The sequence below is a fragment of the Cupressus sempervirens genome, chromosome 3 (genome assembly GCF_028749045.1).
Source record: "Cupressus sempervirens isolate cs-2001-9-10 chromosome 3, ASM2874904v1, whole genome shotgun sequence".
NCBI classification, from domain to species: domain Eukaryota; kingdom Viridiplantae; phylum Streptophyta; class Pinopsida; order Cupressales; family Cupressaceae; genus Cupressus; species Cupressus sempervirens.
In genome coordinates, this window is record NC_143120.1 from 1,099,309,399 (window position 1) to 1,099,328,666 (window position 19,268).

General features: G+C 33.6%; 1 pseudogene; it reads left to right on the top strand.

Moving 5' to 3' along the window:
* Positions 1-15,806: 15,806 nt before the first annotated feature.
* LOC149570614 (putative carboxylesterase 17 pseudogene) lies at positions 15,807-17,012 on the top strand (annotated as a pseudogene).
* The last annotated feature ends 2,256 nt before the right edge of the window (positions 17,013-19,268 follow it).

The following is a 19,268-nucleotide window of genomic DNA, read 5'->3' on the forward strand; positions in this document are numbered from 1 at the left end:
TTGCACCATTTCTTGAAGGATGAAAATTGATTGGTTGTCAATGGATGTTCAATACTAATATTGAATTTTAATAGAGGCATCAATGAGTATAAAGAAATGTTGATTGCTAAAAAACTACTCTTAACTTAAGGGTGTTGAGTAGGAAATATATTTCTTCTTTCACAAAATTAATTGGATGTTTTATTTATTTTACTATATACAACTAAATGTAAAATCATGAGGCATTAACTTGAAAGTCAATTTGACAACAAAATGAATAATAATGTATGATCAATTATTAAAATAAACTACTCAAAACTATCTCATGTCTTCCTACCTAAAAGGATTAAGAATTATCTTAGCTAAGCATAGTAGTGACAACTTCTAGATGCATACATGAACTAAAATGCACCAATTAAGCTTATTGAATACACCATTGAGATAAATGATTCAATGCAAGTGAAATGCCTAGACTAATTATGCTAATGATAATGAATGATTTTCTATAGATTTGTTTAGTGTTTGTACATTTTCTCAAGGCTTAGGGGTAAGGTTAGGTTAAGTCAGTTAATCATGGTTGATTAACTTATATTTAAATATTTTAATTGAGGTGACAACCATTTCAAATAGGAGATCAAGATTGTAAATATTTGAGTGTCTGAGATTGCAAAGATTTTTGTGATCCATGTGAGAAGTGTCCTCAATTTCCATATGTTATTCAATCTTGACCCATGTGGTTCTTGAGAGAACTTAGGATTAATTAAATTTTTTGTTTGATTTATTTTAGTGAAGTGTACCCATGAAATCATTTGGAATTAATATTTAATTGATTAAATGAACTATTTAATCAATTACATTAATCACATAATTACTTAATTTCTTTAGATTTGTTTAATTTTTTTCCTTTAATAATCAATAAATATGCATTTTGATCGTAATGCTTCAATATTCAATTTTTTTTATCACTTTGATTTAATTTTCCTTGATTTGATGACCTTGATTTGATTTCAACTTGATTGATTTGATAATGTCCTAATTTAATTATTCTATCATTTTTAGTGTGTCCACAATTACTAATTCTTATGATTTATATTCCAAGTAAATGGATGTGAAAATTGATTCCATCTAGTGATTTCAAATAGTATAGTCATATGACAAATCTAGAGAACTAAATGGTAAATGGTAAAATTAGTTTTTTTTTTAAATTAAAGAAATAAATGTATAGTCTTAAACAAAGTCATATGATTTCATTCCAAATATTTGATACATATGTGTTAATTTGGTGTTTGAATATTCTAAATTATATTTATTTATTTATAATAAGTCATGTTGTGATAAATTTTTATAGGTTGAATTAAATTTTGATGATATGATATTAATTGGTAAAGGGAAATGCATCATTAAGACAGAATAGATTTCTATTTTCCATTATGCTTAGGTTCTATTTTGATGGTTTAGTATTTTAATTGCATCAATTTTCTAGATAACACTCTATAATCTATCATCGGGATGAAGAGAGAGTTTCAAGAGTAAAATGATAGATCACAAAGTGTAATAAAATGTTGATTAAATAAAAAGGACCACTTACTAAATACAGATTCTAAGCATAAGGATATGTATGATTTTTAGATTAAAGTATTAGCTTGCTACTAAATTTAAACTGAAGGATCTTGGTGCATCTAAAGACAAACTTGAGATGAAAATTAAAAGAGATAGAAGGAACACTAATATATGTCTAGGCAATAGTATGTTTGTGAATTCAATTTTACAAAGGTATTTAATACGCAAGATTGTAGGAAAGTATGCCTTCCATTTAAAATTGGAACAAAATTATATGTTTTAGATTGTCCTACATGCCTATAAGAGATGAAAGAGATGAGCATAGTGCCTTATGAAAGTACAGGAAGTCTTGTTAGAATTGTTTTGATGTCGTTAAAAATATTATTTTGGAATTTTAAGGTTTCCTTAGAGAATTATTTGTATTACTATGGAAATTTAATAAGAGGTTATGTTTTCCTTGATAGTCATGATTATGCTTATTTAGAATGGGTTACATGTCATATTAATAGTAGAAGATCATCTAGTGCTTATGTGTTTAGTTTATTTAATGGTGCAATCAATAGGATGACTAAGCAATAATTTTTGGTTTATTTCTCCACTAAGATAACTAAGTACATGACAAGTACCCATGCTTGTAAACTAGGAATTTTGCCTAAGGGATCAGTTCATATATTGGAATATAATAGCATGCAATGATAGTCTATTTTGACAATCATGATGTGATCCATATAGATAAGACCTCAAAATATGTTCCAAGAAAAAGAGAAATGATATTTAATATATATGGTCAACGATGGAAAGGTGAATCTAGTTAAGATAGGTACTTTTATTTAAATGTTGTGTATTATAATATAAGGTGTTTATTACAAAGAATTTTAGATGGTGTTCACAATATTCAAGCCTCATGGCCCCTAATAATTAAATCATGGCGGTGTAGATATTACTTTCACTCTTGTGAGTTTCTTCGTGTACGTGAATCTTCAGATAATGATGTATCAAACTTGTATCAAGTTTGTACTTGAGCATGAATTGGTACAAAAGTTTCTCTAATATAGATGTGTAAATGAGAATTATAGTAATTCCCTTTGCAAGATCATTTGTACATTTGAAGACACTGATTAAATCATTTTTCATAGTTTCATTTAAAGTTTTAAATTTGGTTCTTAAGGAAATAGAAGAATATTTAAGACCAGAGGTGCTCATAACTAGTATATCATGTTCCATCTTGAATGAACACTTTATGACATATCTAGGGATTTAAACAACTCATAGATCAAACTCATGGGTTAAAAGTTATAGCCTCTTGGAGTTTTTTATCTTGAAATTGAAAATATGAAAGCATGTGTTGGCCACAAATGACTTTTAAAATGGATTTAACATGTTGGTGTGCACTTTAGCACATCATAGGAATAATGGATCAGAGAGAAGTTGGGTGCCATTTTTTTGGCAGTTTTAGCTCATAGTTTGCAATATCATTTAACATTTTATGCAGTGTATTTCTTATATGTTAGGTGAATGATATGGATTCAATGTGTTTTATAGTGTTTTAATTGTTGACATACATGTCCATATATTGTGTTGGTGATACTATTGTGAGATGCTTTCTCTACATGAATATTACATAATGTATTGTTGATTTCTAATTAAAATGTTTGGAAACTTTTGGAGTGTAATATTATCTTAAAACAAGTTTTTCCATGTAAATAATTGTGTTGTGTCTTGCATTATATAATATTTATTTAGATATTAAGTTTCTATTATTATTCTTGATACTTGAAAAAAGTGTGTAATATGCAACTCAAGGTTAGTGTAGGAATTTTTTTATGTCACTAGATAACTTCCAAAAATCAAAACACTATAAAACACATAGAATTCATAGATCATGCACCTAATATATAAAAAATAGAATGCATAAAATGTTAAATGATATTTCAAACTATGAGCTAAAACCACCAAAAACCTGGCCTCCAACTTCTCTATGTTCCAATATTCCAATCAGGTACTAAAATGCACACCAACATGTTAACTCCCTTTTAAAAATCATTTGTGTCCAATGCATGCTTTCATATTTTCAATTTCAAGAGACCATAAATTATAACCCATGAGTTTGATCAATGAGTTGTTTAAATCCCTAGAAATTTCATCAAGTGTTCTTTCAAGATGGAACATGATTTACTAGTTATGACCACAACTCTTCATCATGGTGTGATTATGTGCTCTCTCTCTCTCTCTCTCTCTCTCTCTCTCTCTCTCTCTCTCTCTCTCTCTGTGTACCCCTAGGGAAGGAATATTTTTTCTAAATTATCTCTTCATGATGAATGTAGCATGTGGTACAATTAATTAATTTTCCACACAAAACTCATCTCGCCACTTCTACATAAATTATTTTTATATTCTCTTTAAATGTGGCATGGGATTGGTTTGATGTATTAATTCTCATTTCAATTGTGTGTGTGTGTGTGTGTGTGTGTGTGTGTGTGTGTGTGTGTGTGTGTTATCATGTGTGTGTGTGTGTGTGGAAGAAATTTTTTCAATTATATTTTCATGAAGGATGTAGTATGTGGTGTAATTAATGAATTTTCCACACAAAACTCATCTCACCACTTCTACATTTATCATTTTTTATATTTTCTCTCTATGGCATGGGAATGATTTGATGTATTATTTCTCATTTACTTTAGTTTTGAATGACATTTTTGTAGGAGTAACTAAAATAGACTAGAGTCTAGAAACCATCTTACATTTTTGCATTTGTGCACCATTCATTTGTTTTGATTAGATAAAGTGGGATAGGGCTTGAACCCATACAATAAAGAAACAACAAAATCATTAAAGTAACATTTCTAATCAAAATGATAAGTGGGAAGTAATTCATGAGAAGTAAATTCAAAAGGACTTTGAATGAAGCCACAACCAAACAGATCCAAAAAAAAAGGAGCTAAGAAACCAAAATCCACCAAATGATAAGATGTGGGTGCATTAGAACAAGAAGAAGAAACCAACAAAAACCAAAAAAATAAATGCTTGATGGGGACACAACCCAACAACCAGAATAGACACAATAGAAAGGGGAAATATATTAACTGAGAAAATAAGCTGGTACAAACAGTGCAGAGAAAATAAACTCAAAACATGCCCTGCGGGCTTACAATAGCATAAATCTGGAGAGTATTTCTCTTTTTAGCACCTCCTCTCAAGCTCCAATCCGAAACTGCCTTTTACAATGCCAAAAATCTCCTTAAATAGACCCCGGAGGGTTAAGGACTAGGAGTACATTCTAGAAAGTGCTAGTAGGCATCCACCGACAAAATAGAAGGTTCTGGAAGCTGCGTTAGAAGTCGGTGCAATTCTAGAAGAATCCAGAAATGGTAGCCGAACTTCCGGGAGGCATAACTTTTGAACCGTAACTCCGATTGACGAACCGTTTACATTTTCGGAAAGCTCTCGAAGCGCTCTATAGCCCTATGGACAAGCTTTGCTCGTCCCCCATTTTTCGACCCTTTTCAAGGTCATTTAATGCCCCAAACCTAACTTTGAAGCATTCTTAGGGGGTCTCCAAAACTCGAAAAACTGCAATAACTTTCAAACCGTGGGGGCCTTTTGACCTGATTCTTTTTCTGGAATTCTCTAAATCTCGATTACATTCATCTGGCCAAGTCACACCTTCTAGGTCACCAAAATGGTGGTCAAATTGCATGCTCCTATTTTTTCGGGATTTTTAAATGCACTGATAGTTGAACTATGAGAGTTGGAACCTTTATTTGAGCCAAATGGGTATCCAAAAATGCAAAGACATAAAATAGAAACTAAGTCTAAGTACATTTTTTTTGGGTGACACAGGATTGCCCTTATACCTTTGGATGCTCCTGCATCAATGCTTGAGAAGATAAGGTAGCCAAAAAAATAAAAAAAGAACATAGACAACCATAGAACCAACTATTGGATACAATTGTTCAATTGAGTGTTGTCTTTGATGTTACACAAATGTCATCAGGCAGAGTCTACGGAGCTCAGCTGGTCAGCAAGGCAAAAGATAGAGTCTACTGAGCTCAAAACATAGCAAAGAAGGTTTACAGTGTCTATCGAGCATTCTTAGGCTTTACCTTGTGCAGACAGTTGTTACCAAGCTTTCAAGGTTAGCAAAGGAAATTTATTTGTTACCGAGCTCACTCGGTGATCAAAAGAAAATAGTGCAGGAGATAGTTCTTACCGAGCTCTCATGGACAATGAAGGAAATCTAATTCTTACCGAGTTAACTCGATAGCCAAAGGATTTTGTAAATTTTTCAGTGTTAACCGAGTTGAGATGGTTAACTCAAGAAATTATTTCTAGAAATAGTTTTTATTGAGCAAGGTCGATTAGTGAAGGATTTCTTTTTTTTGTGAAATAAATTTTATTTGTTTAATGTAATATTTGTAGCCGGTTGATGTATGGTTTATTGGTAAATGTAACATGTGAATGAGCTGACTTGATAGTCTAAATGGTATATATAAGAGGTCAAGTTGTGAATTCCAAGTGTGATGGGTTTGATGTAATATGAATGTGAAGGAGGACTAATTATTGTGGAAGTGAATTTTGGAGAATCATCAGAGATCATTGAGGAGATCGAGGAGGATCTAACGGTGCAGAATAGAGATTTGTAATCAAAAAATTTAGTTGCATCTTATTCGGGTCAATTCATTGTTACTCTCTAATCATTTCGAAAATGATTTCAAATCTCTTAACAGAGTTGGTTTAACAGCCATTTTGTAAATCCTCTAACAAGGTGACAGTTTAGTTGAATTGTTCTAAAGACCTCTAGCAAGGCCACTCCTAATAGGGTGATTAAATCCTCTACTAGGGTCACATCTAATAGTGTGTATTGTAACCTTTAACAGGGTTGGCTCCTAACAGGGCTTACTTCAAAAGAGTGAAAATTGGTAGTTAGTTATTTGGTGGTTTTTCCCATATTGGGTTTCCACATTAAATCTGGTTTCTCTTGTGGTCTACTTTTGCATGCATGCTAATAATTATGAATGCTAAAATTTAGTAACAAGTTAATCTACCAAGTTACAACATTTTTGTGATGTGTTTACTGAGTGACAATAGTAACTAGTTATTTAAGACATCTAAGGGATCAAAATTATTTTTGTGGTAACTAATTCACCTCCCCTCTTAGTTACTTTACTCATAATTCCAACAATTGGTATTTGAGATTTTGGTGCTTGTAGGAAAATATTTCAAGGTTCTAAGCTAAAGATTAGGATGTCTTACAAGAGGGAAATTCCAAGACTTAACAAGGAAAACTTCTCAACATGGCAGGGATTGATGACACTTCATCTAGCTTCTATTGGTGATTGAGGGTTGAAGTATCTTGGTGAAAAATATGCATAACTTGCTGGTACATTATCTGTCAATGATATTGCTAAAAAGAAGAATCACAACAACATGATGATAGATATTGCATCTACTCTAAGTTATGAAGAATTTGATGACATCAAGGATTGAAAAATTGTTTTTGATATGTGGAACAAGTTGAAAGAGATCTATGGAGGTGATGATAATGTAAGAAGAGCCAAGGCAAAAAGTTTGAGAGGACAATTTGATCAAATGAGGATGAAAACATAGAAAAATATGTTGAAAGAGTTAAAGAAAGTGTTAGTGCAATCAAAGCATCTAGAGGAGATATCAAAGAGGAGATAGTTATAAGTAAAGTTCTTAGAACTCTACTTCCTATATATGCAATCAAAGTTTTTTCAATTCAAGAAAGAAGATGTGAAGCAAATCATAAGATAAATCTAGAGGCCATAGTTGGAAGATTGATTGCATTCAAGCTAGAAATCTATGATAATTATGTTCCAGCTGGCAAAAACATTGAATCAGCATTTGGAGATAAGCTTTCACTCAAGGAAAAAGAAAAGAAGAAAAAGGATCTTCAATTAGATAGTGACAAAGATTCAAAACAAAGTTTAGATAGTGATCTTGAGGTAGTTGAAGCTCTACTAGCAAGGAAATATTCAAGAGGAAAAGGGAAATATAAAGGTAAGGTTCCTCTAATCTGTCTTTCTTGTGAAGAAATTGGACATATTGCTGCTAGGTGCCCAAATAAGTAGAACAAGGATGAGAGGAAAGGTCACAAGTGCAATAGCAAGAAAGACTTCAAATCATTCAAGGATAAAGGTAAGAAAACACGTTTCATGGCTAAAGATTCTAATGATTCTGATGATGAAGAAGAAGATGAAATTGTTTACATTGCTGTAAAAGATGAGTTTGATAATGATGAAGAAAATGCACTCATTTCTCATGTGAGCAAAAATGATACATGAATTATAGATAGTGGTTGTTCTCATCACATGACTAGTGATAAAACTAAGTTTGAACATTTTGAAGACTATGATGGTGGCAGTGTGTAATAATGAACCTTGTTGCATAAAAGGAAAAGAAAGAATCTCACTGGCCAAAGAACTTGTATGTGATAATGCATATTGTGTAGATGGACTAAAGCACAATCTGTTGAGTGTGGCATAGCTAATCAATAATGGATTCAAAGTAGAATTCATGCATGGAAAAGCAAGACTATTGGATGGAAAAGGTAAGCTGATTGGATCAGGCACTCAAACAAAAGGTAACTTGTTTTATCTTGAACTTGGTGAATGTTCATGTTTTATTGCTCAAGTTGCAGAAAGTTGGTTATGGCATAGGAGGTTATGTCATGTGAATTTTGATAACTTGGTAAAAATAATAAAATTCAGGAAAGTAAGAGGCATTCCTAACATAAAGAAACATTAGGTTGGTCTATGCAAGAATTGTCAATTGTCAAATTGGCAAGATGGGAAAGACTAGATTTAAAAGCAAGAACTATCAGTCTGAAATTTTTTTAGAAATTGTGCATACTGATTTGTGTGGACCTATTGGCATTGAAAGTTATACTGGTGAATAATTCTTCATTCTTTTTGTTGATGGTTAGTCAAGAATGATGACTATCATGTATCTAAGAGAGAAATCGGAAGTATTTTAAAAGTTCAAATAGTATTTGGCCAAAGTAGAAAAAGAAATAGGAAAAAGACTGAAATGTTTAAGGTTAGATAGAGGAGGTGAATTCATTTCACATGAGTTCAATAAATTTTGCATTGAAAGGAGAATCAAAAGAAAAATTTCAGCACCTGAAACTCCTGAACAAAATGGAATAGTTGAAAGAAGGAACATATCTATCATGGACTATGCAAGAACCTTAATGATTGAAAAGAGCATTGCTATCAAATACTGGAAGAAAGCTATCAACACTGCAGTTCATACCTTGAACCGAGTACAACTAAAAAGGGACTCATTCAAAACTCCCTATGAGTTATGGTATGGCTACAAACCCAATGCAAGTTGCCTAAAAGTATTTGGAAGCAAATGTTACATTTTGAAAGAATCTAGTAAAAATAAATTTAATGTGAGAGGTGATGAAGGAATATTTTTGGGATAACCTTGCAAAAGTAAAGTATATAGATGTTTGAATTTGTCTACTCACAAAGTCATAGAAAGTCCACATGTAAAAGTTGATGAGTTTGCAAAAAGAACTGAAGAAGAAAGCAAAAGAGAACCTAAAGACTATAGGAGATTTGTTTTCATTGAACTTGATACAATGCCAAGCACACCAATAAATTAGAAATCTTCTACTCCAGAATCTTCTGTAACCGAGTTGCAAGAAGTTCAAACCGAGCTAATGCCTACCGAGTTGCAAGGACCTGAGCTGCAAGGACCCAAGTTGCAAATAGAAGCTACTAAATCAATGACAACCGAGCCTAAGCAACCAAAACTAGAAGTTGAAATGCAAAATACAAGTCATTCAAAAGGCAAGGAGCATGTGCTAGCCAAGTATGTCAGGAAGCATCATACACCAGATCAGATCATTGGAAATAAATCTAAAGGACCAATGACAAAAAGTAAGTTGAAAGGCACTTGTTTATTTGCTGATTTTGAACCTAGAAATATCAAAGATGCATTAGCACATGAAAGTTGGATTGAAGCTATGAATGAAAAAATAGAACAGATAGAGAAAAAAAAACATGGACTCTTGTATCTAGGCCTAAAGAAAAAAATGTGATTGGAACTAAGTGGGTATTCAGAAACAAGTTAGATGAAGATTGTAAGGTGTCAAGGAACAAAGCTAGACTAGTATGCAAAGGATAATCTCAAGAAGAAGGTGTAGACTATGAAGAGACTTTTTCTCCTGTTACAAGATTGAAAGATGTTAGAACCTTACTTGCATATGTTGCATCCAAAGGATTCAAAGTTTATCAGATGGATGTCAAGTCAACATTTCTCAATGGCATATTGGATGAAGAGGTTTACATTGAATAGCCTAAAGGTTTTGTTGATCCAAACAAGAAGGACACGGTCTACAAATTGCATAAAGCACTAAATGGTTTAAAAAAAGCCCCTAGAGCATGGTATGAAAGATTGCATAACTATCGTATTCATATTGGTTTTCAAAGAACTAATGATAACAGTAGCTTGTATATCAAGCAAGGACCAGATAATAAGATTGTTTTGGCAAAAATATTTGTAGATGATACTTTGTTCACAGGAACTGATGATCTTTGTATTTAATTTTTAGAATAAATGGACAAGAAATTTGAAATGTCAATGTTTGGTGAGATCAAATTCTCTGTTGGTCTTCAAATTCATCAAAGTAAGAATGGCATTTACATCACTCAATCTAAATACATCAAGGAGATACTAAAAAAATTTGGTATGGAAGACTGCAAACCAGTTGGGACTCCTATGTGTATTGGATTGAAACTTACCAAGGATGATGAATCAAAGGAAGTGGATTAGACATTGTATAGATCTATGATTGAAAAGTTGCAATATGTAGTACACACAAGACCAGACATTGCCCTTACAATAGGTATTGTAGCAAGATTCTCAACAAAACCAAAAGAAAATCACATGATGGCAATCAAAAGAATCATGAGATACTTGAAATGAACTAAAGATTATAGATTGTGGTATAAACTTGGAGGACATCTGGATTTAAAAGTATTCACTGATGCAGATTGGGCAGGAAATGTTGATGATAGAAAAAGTACAAGTGGAGGAGCTTTCTTTCTTGGAAAGAGGTTGGTTTCTTGGACAATTAAAAAGAAGAATTGTACATCTCAGTCCATAGCAAAGGTTGAATATGTTGCAGCAGCAGTAAACTGTTCAAACATTATTTGGTTCAAATAATTATTAGAAGGTCTAAAGCAAGAAATCAAAGAACCTATTGTTATGTTTTGTGATAATACAAGTGCAATTAACATATCCAAGAATCCAGTGATGCATTCAAAAACCAAGCATATTGCTATAAAGTATCACTTTGTTAGAGAATTGGTGCAAGATAAGGATATCAGATTGGAATATGTCCATAAAAAGGAACAAATTGCTAACATATTCACAAAGCCTTTACCTAAGGATGCATTCTTGTATCTAAGAGGTAAGGTAGGGGTCATTCCCCTATCTGAAGCTCACTAACATATAGTTTTAGTGATGCATCAAAAAAATAGAATTGAAGATCTATCAGTTGATGTAGCAAAGTAATCAAGATATTGCATATGAATCAATACATAAGGTACATTGCTATTCATTTGGTTTATGTTTCCTTTGGCATGTGTTGTCAAAGAGGGAGAGTTTACTATCATATCTTTTTAAAATTTGAAAAAAAAAGAGTTTGTGTAAGAGGGAGAAACTATTATGAAAGAGGAAGATTATTGTATTTAAGGAGTTTTGTATAAGAGGGAGAAGTATTATGTTAGAAAAGACTTGTTTTCAAATTTCATTCTACTATGACATGTTGTGTTGCCATTAATGCCAAAGAGAGAGATTGTTGGATACAACTGTTCAATTGAGTGTGGTCTTTGATGTTACACAAATGTCATATCAGTCATCAAACAAAGTCTAACGAGCTTAGTTGGTTAGCAAGGCAAAAGATAGAGTCTACTGAGCTCAAAAGGTTAGCAAAGAAGGTATACAGTGTCTACCGAGCATTCTCAGGCTTTACCTTATGTAGACAGTTGTTACCGAGCTTTCAAGGTTAGCAAAGGAAATTTAGTTGTTACCGAGTTCACTTGGTCATCAAAAGAAAATAGTGCAGGAGATAGTTCTTACCGAGCTCTTATGGACAGTGAAGGAAATCTAGTTCTTACCGAGTTAACTCAACAACCAAAGGATTTTCCAAATTTTTTAGTGTTAACCGAGTTGAGATGGTTAACTCAAGAAATTATTTCTAGAAATAGTGTTTACCGAGCTGGGTCGGCCAGTGAAGGATTTCATTATTTTGTGAAATAATTTTTTTTTTTTTAATGTAATATTTGTAGCCGACTGATGTATGGTTTATTGGTAAATGTAACATGTGAATGAGCCAACTTGATAGTCTGAATAGTATATATAAGAGGTCAAGTTGTGAATTCCAAGTGTGATGGATTTGATGTAATATGAATGTGAAGGAGGACTGATTAGTGTAGAAGAAAATTTTGGAGAATTATTAGAGATCATTGAGGAGATCGAGTAGGATCTAATGGTGCAGAATAGAGATCTGTAATCAACAAATTTAGTTGGATCTTATTTAGGTCAATTCATTGTTACTCTCTAATCATTGTGGTAGTGATTTCAAATCTCTTAACAGAGTTGGTTTAACAACCATTTTGTAAATCCTCTAACAAGGTGACAGTTTAGTTGAATTGTTCTAAAGACCTCTAGCAAGGCTACTCCTAACAGGGTGATTAAATCCTCTAACAAGGTCACACCTAACAGTGTGTATTGTAACCTTTAATAGGGTTGGCTCCAAATAAGGCTCACTTCATAAGAGTGAAAATTGGTAGCTAGTTACTTGGTGGTTTTTCCCATTTTGGGTTTCCACGTTAAATCTGGTGTCTCTTGCGCTCTACTTTTGCATGCATGATAATAATTATGAATGCTAAAATTCAATAACAAGTTAATATATCAAGTTACAACATTTTTGTGATGTGTTTACCGAGTGACAACAATAACTAGTTATTTAAGACATCTAAGGGATCATAATTATTTTTGTGGTAATTGATTCACTCCCCCTCTTAGTTACTTCACTCATAATTCTAACACCAACTATAACAAAAAAAAAGAGGTCAAAAGTACTAAAAAAGATAAAGAAATGGTACTAGCAAAACCCTCTCACCAACTAGAGGAAGGAATTAGAGCATCAGGGAGGCTAGAAAAAGAACACCAAAAAGAATCACCACAAATTCCCTAAAACCCCAAGCATGGAAAGCAATAGCATAGTAGAAGAGGGGACTATGAATGCCTAGGACAAAGCTAAGGAGAAGAAATAAGAAAGAAGCTAGAAATAGGCTAGCAAAGGAGAACCTAAACCACTAGAGATGGAAGGCCAAAGTATTAGGGAGAAGATGGAGAAACTAATATGATATCAAAACCACATTTGAGATGGACAAGCACCAAATTTACCATAGGAAGAAATATGAAACTCTACCTTGCCAAAACCTACACAACTAGAAGGAGATAGTGAATAGAACTAAACCAAACTGCCCTGGAAGAAGAGAACCTAATCCAGCCTCCCAACACACCAACAAAAGAGGAAAATACCTCCTAAAAAACCCCAAAATATTCCCACTAGCATGAGCCCATCTCCAAATTTGAGCCTCCGCCTCAACTTATACCTCAATAAGAAGTGGGAAAGAAGTAAACAGAGAAAGAAGAACCTCATCCCCCACTATGGAAAGAAGAGAAAAAACCACCTCGAAACCTACAAAAAGACCAAAGAGTACCCCACAAACTATTATTGTCAAGAGAAGAAAATCTAGAAAGGAAAAGAAGAGTCACTCACCACACAAAAATAGTAGAGAAACTCTAAAACATAGCAGGGGAAGGGAGATGAGAGGAGAAACTCACCAAAAGCACCACAACTACCACAATCGAGCAAAGATAGATAGCCTAGAACCCAAAAACCACAAATCAAAGAGAAGACCTCAATACATAGAAGGAAATAGAGCACTACTCTAAACAAATACCAAAAAAGGGCACTCGACAAAAATCCCTACATCCCTAGCAAAAAAGAACATTGTTACACTTAAAACCAAAGGATGAGTAACACAAACGATTCCCCATCAATAGTAAAACCTTTGGATACTTCATCTTTGTCATCAACATCATCAATATCCTTGCCCTATCCCCCACCAACAACATAGGGGAGTCAAACCCTACCCCTTTTTCTCTCGTTGATTACTATTTTACATTCTTGTCACCATTTTCATTAGTTTAGTTACTCTTTAATTTTCTATTAAGTAGAAATATTAATGTGAATAAGGCTATCTCCTAACTAATTCCTTAGTGTGGACTTATTCACATGTTAAGTTGTCTTATATCCTATATATTATTTCTAGAAGTTAGTTATCAATGGGTTCATGTACTAAAGTCATTTCTTATGTCCTAAGTCATTTAATATTTTTTTTTTTTAAATCTCTTATAAAGGATTAAGACATTTGTTAACATCTTCTTTTATGACATCACTCACCTTGCCTATATAAGAAATGCTCATGTACACTTTGTAACATATCTTATTTGATTTCATATGATCAAGGAAGCTCTTTTCTTGCATGCTCTCTCATCGAAGTTTCACATTGTCTTTGCATGTGATGTAGGGTTTTGAGACTTTCTTTATCTCCAAGACACCTCAATTTTATCTTTCCTAAATATTTACTTTTGGTTTGTTTCCTTTTTTGGGTTTTTATTGTGAATATGGTGTCTTTATCCAAAGACAAAGCATGCAAGAGTATGAAGTGACAAATCCTTTGCAATAAACAAATTCACTAAAAAAACATTTTTAATGTACCAAACAAAATGTTTCTAAAACACCTAATGTCCAATTCTTGTAAGAAGTTTCAAAACCTTTTCATAGAAGGTGGGCTCTATAATTTGATTTTATGAGCATACTTGTAAAGTTATCTATCAGAAATAGAGCCATTTCCTCTTTTTTCAGTCTCTATATAGTAAAATGATCCCTTCCTCGAACTCTAGTATGTGAATGGTGGAAATAAAGAGTTGATATAAAACTAAGTCATGAAATTAAAGATAAAATATTGAATGGAGATAATAGAAAATGGTAGGAATTATAATTTACTTTATAGGATTTCCTACAATTTATGTATATTCTTAGTGGAAAGTGGTACAATATGCAACCAATATCTTACATTTGTTTCTTTTCAAGTGCATTTATACCCTCTTTCAATTATGGAAGTCTATACAATACTAAAATCAAGTCTTTCGACTTGTGATATTTGGGATGCTTGTTTTTTGACCTTCTACTCAATTGTTTGAAGGGACCATGGACAACAAGATTAGTCACAGCCTACTCATCAATGCTCTACCCCTCCTCCACCCAAAATGGAAACCTCTATATGGCCTATAGGTGGAGCTTTGAGATAGTTTGAATCCAATAATTTTCTTCAAATGGATCTTTCAAGTTGGTTGGTCATATCAATATAGAAGAAGAAGATAGAGTTAAAGTAAACAATGAGGGATGTAATTCTCCAATAGATTACCTTGGCCCTTGTTGATGTATCGAATAAACAAAATAATTAAGACACCCCATAATTATCTCAAAAACTATTGATAAATGAAATAAACCAAGTGCCTAAGATCATATTCCTCCCTTTCATACTAATGTTACTACCACCTAATAACTTCTATTTTTTGAAATCTAAACATTAACCTCATGCAAATTTACAAATATGATTTAGCAGCCACTATTTTTTCTAATAATATTTCCTACTTATTTACTAAGAAAGAAAGAAAATCCTACCTATGTTGATTTTTGTATGAGATGTGACTATGCATGCTTATAGTAAGTGTGGTGGTACAACGAAAACAAAAATGTATAGACAAGGAATGACTCTAACCACAACTTTCGACCGACTGGAGTACCTCCCAGTCAGAAATTAAAAACCAAGAAATATTGATGTGGGCTCAATTCCTGATCCTCCTCACTCAGACGCAGACCTATTGTGAGGTTTCCCTTTCTCTCGTCTCCTTGCAACGTATGCTCATAGAGTCAGGGACCTAATGCCACCCTTACCTGTTCCCTTGTGGACCCCCAATGCATGACGCCACAACAGTGTCGCCCTTTAAGCTCCTCAGATAAACCTTGTCCCACTGGACCTCCACGCGTTCATACCCCTTTGGCGGGGCGCAGAAGTTGTCCACCTCTACTGCCTATAAAAGACGTCCTCGCACATACTCTCCCCATCAGACATTCATAACGCCTTTTCCAAACAAGTCTATTGCTTGCACAGATCTTCTTTCAGTCATTCAGTCACTTTCTAGTAGAAAGAAGCCGGCGACACAAGAATGGATACAGTCTCAGTAGAAGATCTGAGAAGGAACGGTCATGGCCAAGACACGGGCATGAGAAGCGCTAGAGGCAGATCATTAGAAGAGGAGTTGGAGGGATTTCTAAGAGTTTACAAAGATGGCTCGGTCGAGAGGTTCTCCTACGTTGTATCAGATGTGCCTGCAAGTGATGCGCCGCAAGAGCCAGTGGCGTCGAGAGACGTTATTCTGGACCAACGTAGCGGCGTGTGGGCGAGGTTCTACCTACCAAGGAAAGCTGTTTCTGGGGGGAACAAGTTGCCCCTTGTAATCTACTTCCATGGCGGCGGCTTCGTGTTGGGCTCCCCGGCCTGGTCTATTTACCACGTGTTCATATCCAGAATGGCGGCCCATACGAGCTCCATGATAATGTCGGTGGCTTACAGGCTCGCCCCCGAGCACCGGCTTCCAGTGGCCTACGACGATTGTTTCGGCGCCGTCGAGTGGGTCCGCCGCCAACGCTCCAATGATTCCTGGTTATCATCCTACGCCGACCTCTCGCGCTGCTTTTTGGCCGGCGATAGTGCGGGCGGGAACATCGTCCACAACGTTGCATTGCGCTGCGCACGTGCGGACGTGAGGCCGCTTCAGATGAGAGGACTCGTTCTTCTGCAGCCCTTCTTCGGCGGCGGCGAAAATCCATGCAAGGAGATGATCACGTCTGAGAAGGATCCCAATCTGTCGCAGCGGTGGGTGGACGTGTTCTGGAAGCTTTCGTTGCCGGCGGGAGCAAAAAGTAGAGATCATCCTGCCTCTAATCCCCTCGCTATGCCGGCCCTCCGGGATCTCAGTCTACCGCCGGTGATTGTAATTATCTCTGAAAAGGATTTGCTGAAACAGAGAAACCTGGAGTATTGCCAGGTCCTCAAGAATTTGAACAAAAATGTCAGTCATGTTGTGTTCAAGAATGTGGGTCACGCCTTCCAGGTTCTCAATCCCGATTCTCACCGGATCCCCGAGTTGCTAACCGTTTTGGGCGACTTCATTAACAAGAATTGTACTTCGTCTCGGTAATGTATTCCGCGGCTGGTTTAAACATCACATACTCATGCCTAATTTGTAGGTTATAAATGTTAAATAGTTGAAATGAACTATTTTTTTCTAGACTCAATTTGTTCCTTAATGTATAATGAGCGCCCATTGGTTCTGAGTTTAGAGGCTGTAATTTTGTATTGATCTTGTTTAGTTCAATTTTCAGTGTTTCCATTCTCATAAGAATGTACGATATTGACTTAATTTGTTCCTTAATGTATAATGATCGCCCATTGGTTTCGAGTTTAGAGACTGCAATTTTGTATTGATCTTGTTTAGTTCAATTTTCACTGTTTCCATTCTTATAAGAATGTACCATTCTCATAAGAATGTACAATATTGACATAATTTGTTCCTTAATGTATAATGATCACCCATTGGTTTTGAAACTGCAAATAATTTGTTCCTTAATGTATAATGATCACCCATTGGTTTTGAAACTGCAAATATGTATTGATCTTGTTTAGTTCAATTGTCAGTGCTGTTTCCACTCTCATAGAATGTACAATATTTACATCCTCCCGGAACGATCCTGTTACGGCAAAGATGTAAAATGTAAATGTCAATTCTCCGAATATATGTTACTCGTCTGAAACTGGAACTGCATTGATGAGATTAACAGAGTTAGACGTACGGTGTTGAAGATTGGTGTGGGAGAATGGACAAATATTTGGGAAAAGTTATGCGCTGAAGCTCTGACCACTCCACCATTGTGAATTGTACGTGTTGATGTGATGCGCTTTTGAAAGAATCGGATTGAGATGCCTCCTTTTTATATTTCACTTTCCTTGTCTTCCTTTGACCATATTGATCTCCCTTAGCCACTCTAAAGAGACTTTACTGGATTCTCTTTACTGGATTCTACATTCTAAGCTTTATTGCAAACTGCTTACAAAACTTCAGTTTGGAATGCAACCTCATGACCTATAATCTATTTGTATCACAAATGTTTCAACAGAAAGTTTTATTAATGATAATAAATTTTTGCAATCTATGACATTATATTCATGTTTTTGGATAAGATTGTGTGTGAGTTTTTCAGCATCAACATTTTGGATCATATTTAATGATCCATCATCTTAGCTCTCTCATTCTAATGATAGATCATTGAATAAAAGTTGATGCTGAAGAACTCACAAAAATCTTTATACAAAAGCATGAATATAACATAATGCTTTATGTTTAATTCATATAGGTTGGAACAATTTAACTAAATCTTAATAACATTATAAGATAGTTCAATGTCTAATTGATTATTTTGTTATAACATTTGAACTAGAATGTAATTTTAAGTATAGTACAATTGATTTAAAGTTTTGTAAATATAATATTTAATATAAAATTTAAATTCTTTTAATATAAAATTTAAGTTGAAATGTATGTTCCAATATGATTCAATTGATCCATGAATCTTGCAAAATAATAATCATGTAAAATTCAAAAAAATCTAATGTAAAGATTTTTTAACAATAATTATTTGGTACTAAACAAAGAATTATATATTTTTTATTACAAAATATTAAAAACATATGTTCACTTACACAATAAAATTTAGTAAGTGTAAGACTTTTTTATTTCATTGTATTTTAATTAATGTGTATTTAGCCTAAGGCATGGGGAAATGAATTAATATGATTAGATCATGTCAACAATTTTAGTCTTCTTTATTGGTATCAAACTTATACTTTTTGAATTGTCTGTGTATGACATTTGAAACATGAAGTATAGTATTGATATAGACCTTTAGTATTTTATTTTACAATAATAATTGATGTAGTAGATGTACATATCTATTATATAAACTTGTGTTGCTATAATAAAGATGAAAAGCACAATAAATCCATAATGTCTTGTATATTGTTTGATGTGATATACATGCTTTGATGTAGATAGAAATTTAGAGTATATAATGATTTGATGTTTTCCATATATGATGTGATGTGTCATTTTCTTCAATAAAGGTACATTTTAAATGACAAGTCTTTACATATGCCATTGTAGAGTGCTATCATAAAAATTATAGAAATAGGCATTCATTATGTAGAAAATGGGCACCCCTTATGCTTTAGGAGCCTAAGTTAAAAAATACAACAAGCATTCAATTTTTAAATAATAGTTATGATTTCTATAAGTGTTATGTGCACCCATTTTTTCGAAACTAGGTACTCATTTTGTAAAAGTATTTATTTTAAAAATTATATGTATTAGTTTAGTAAATAATGGGTACATGTTACATAAAAATGGGAACCCATTTTTTTAAAAAAAAATTCTTAATAAATCTAGTAGTTGATTTCATGTAGAAATGTATTACTTTTAAGCAAGGATTACAC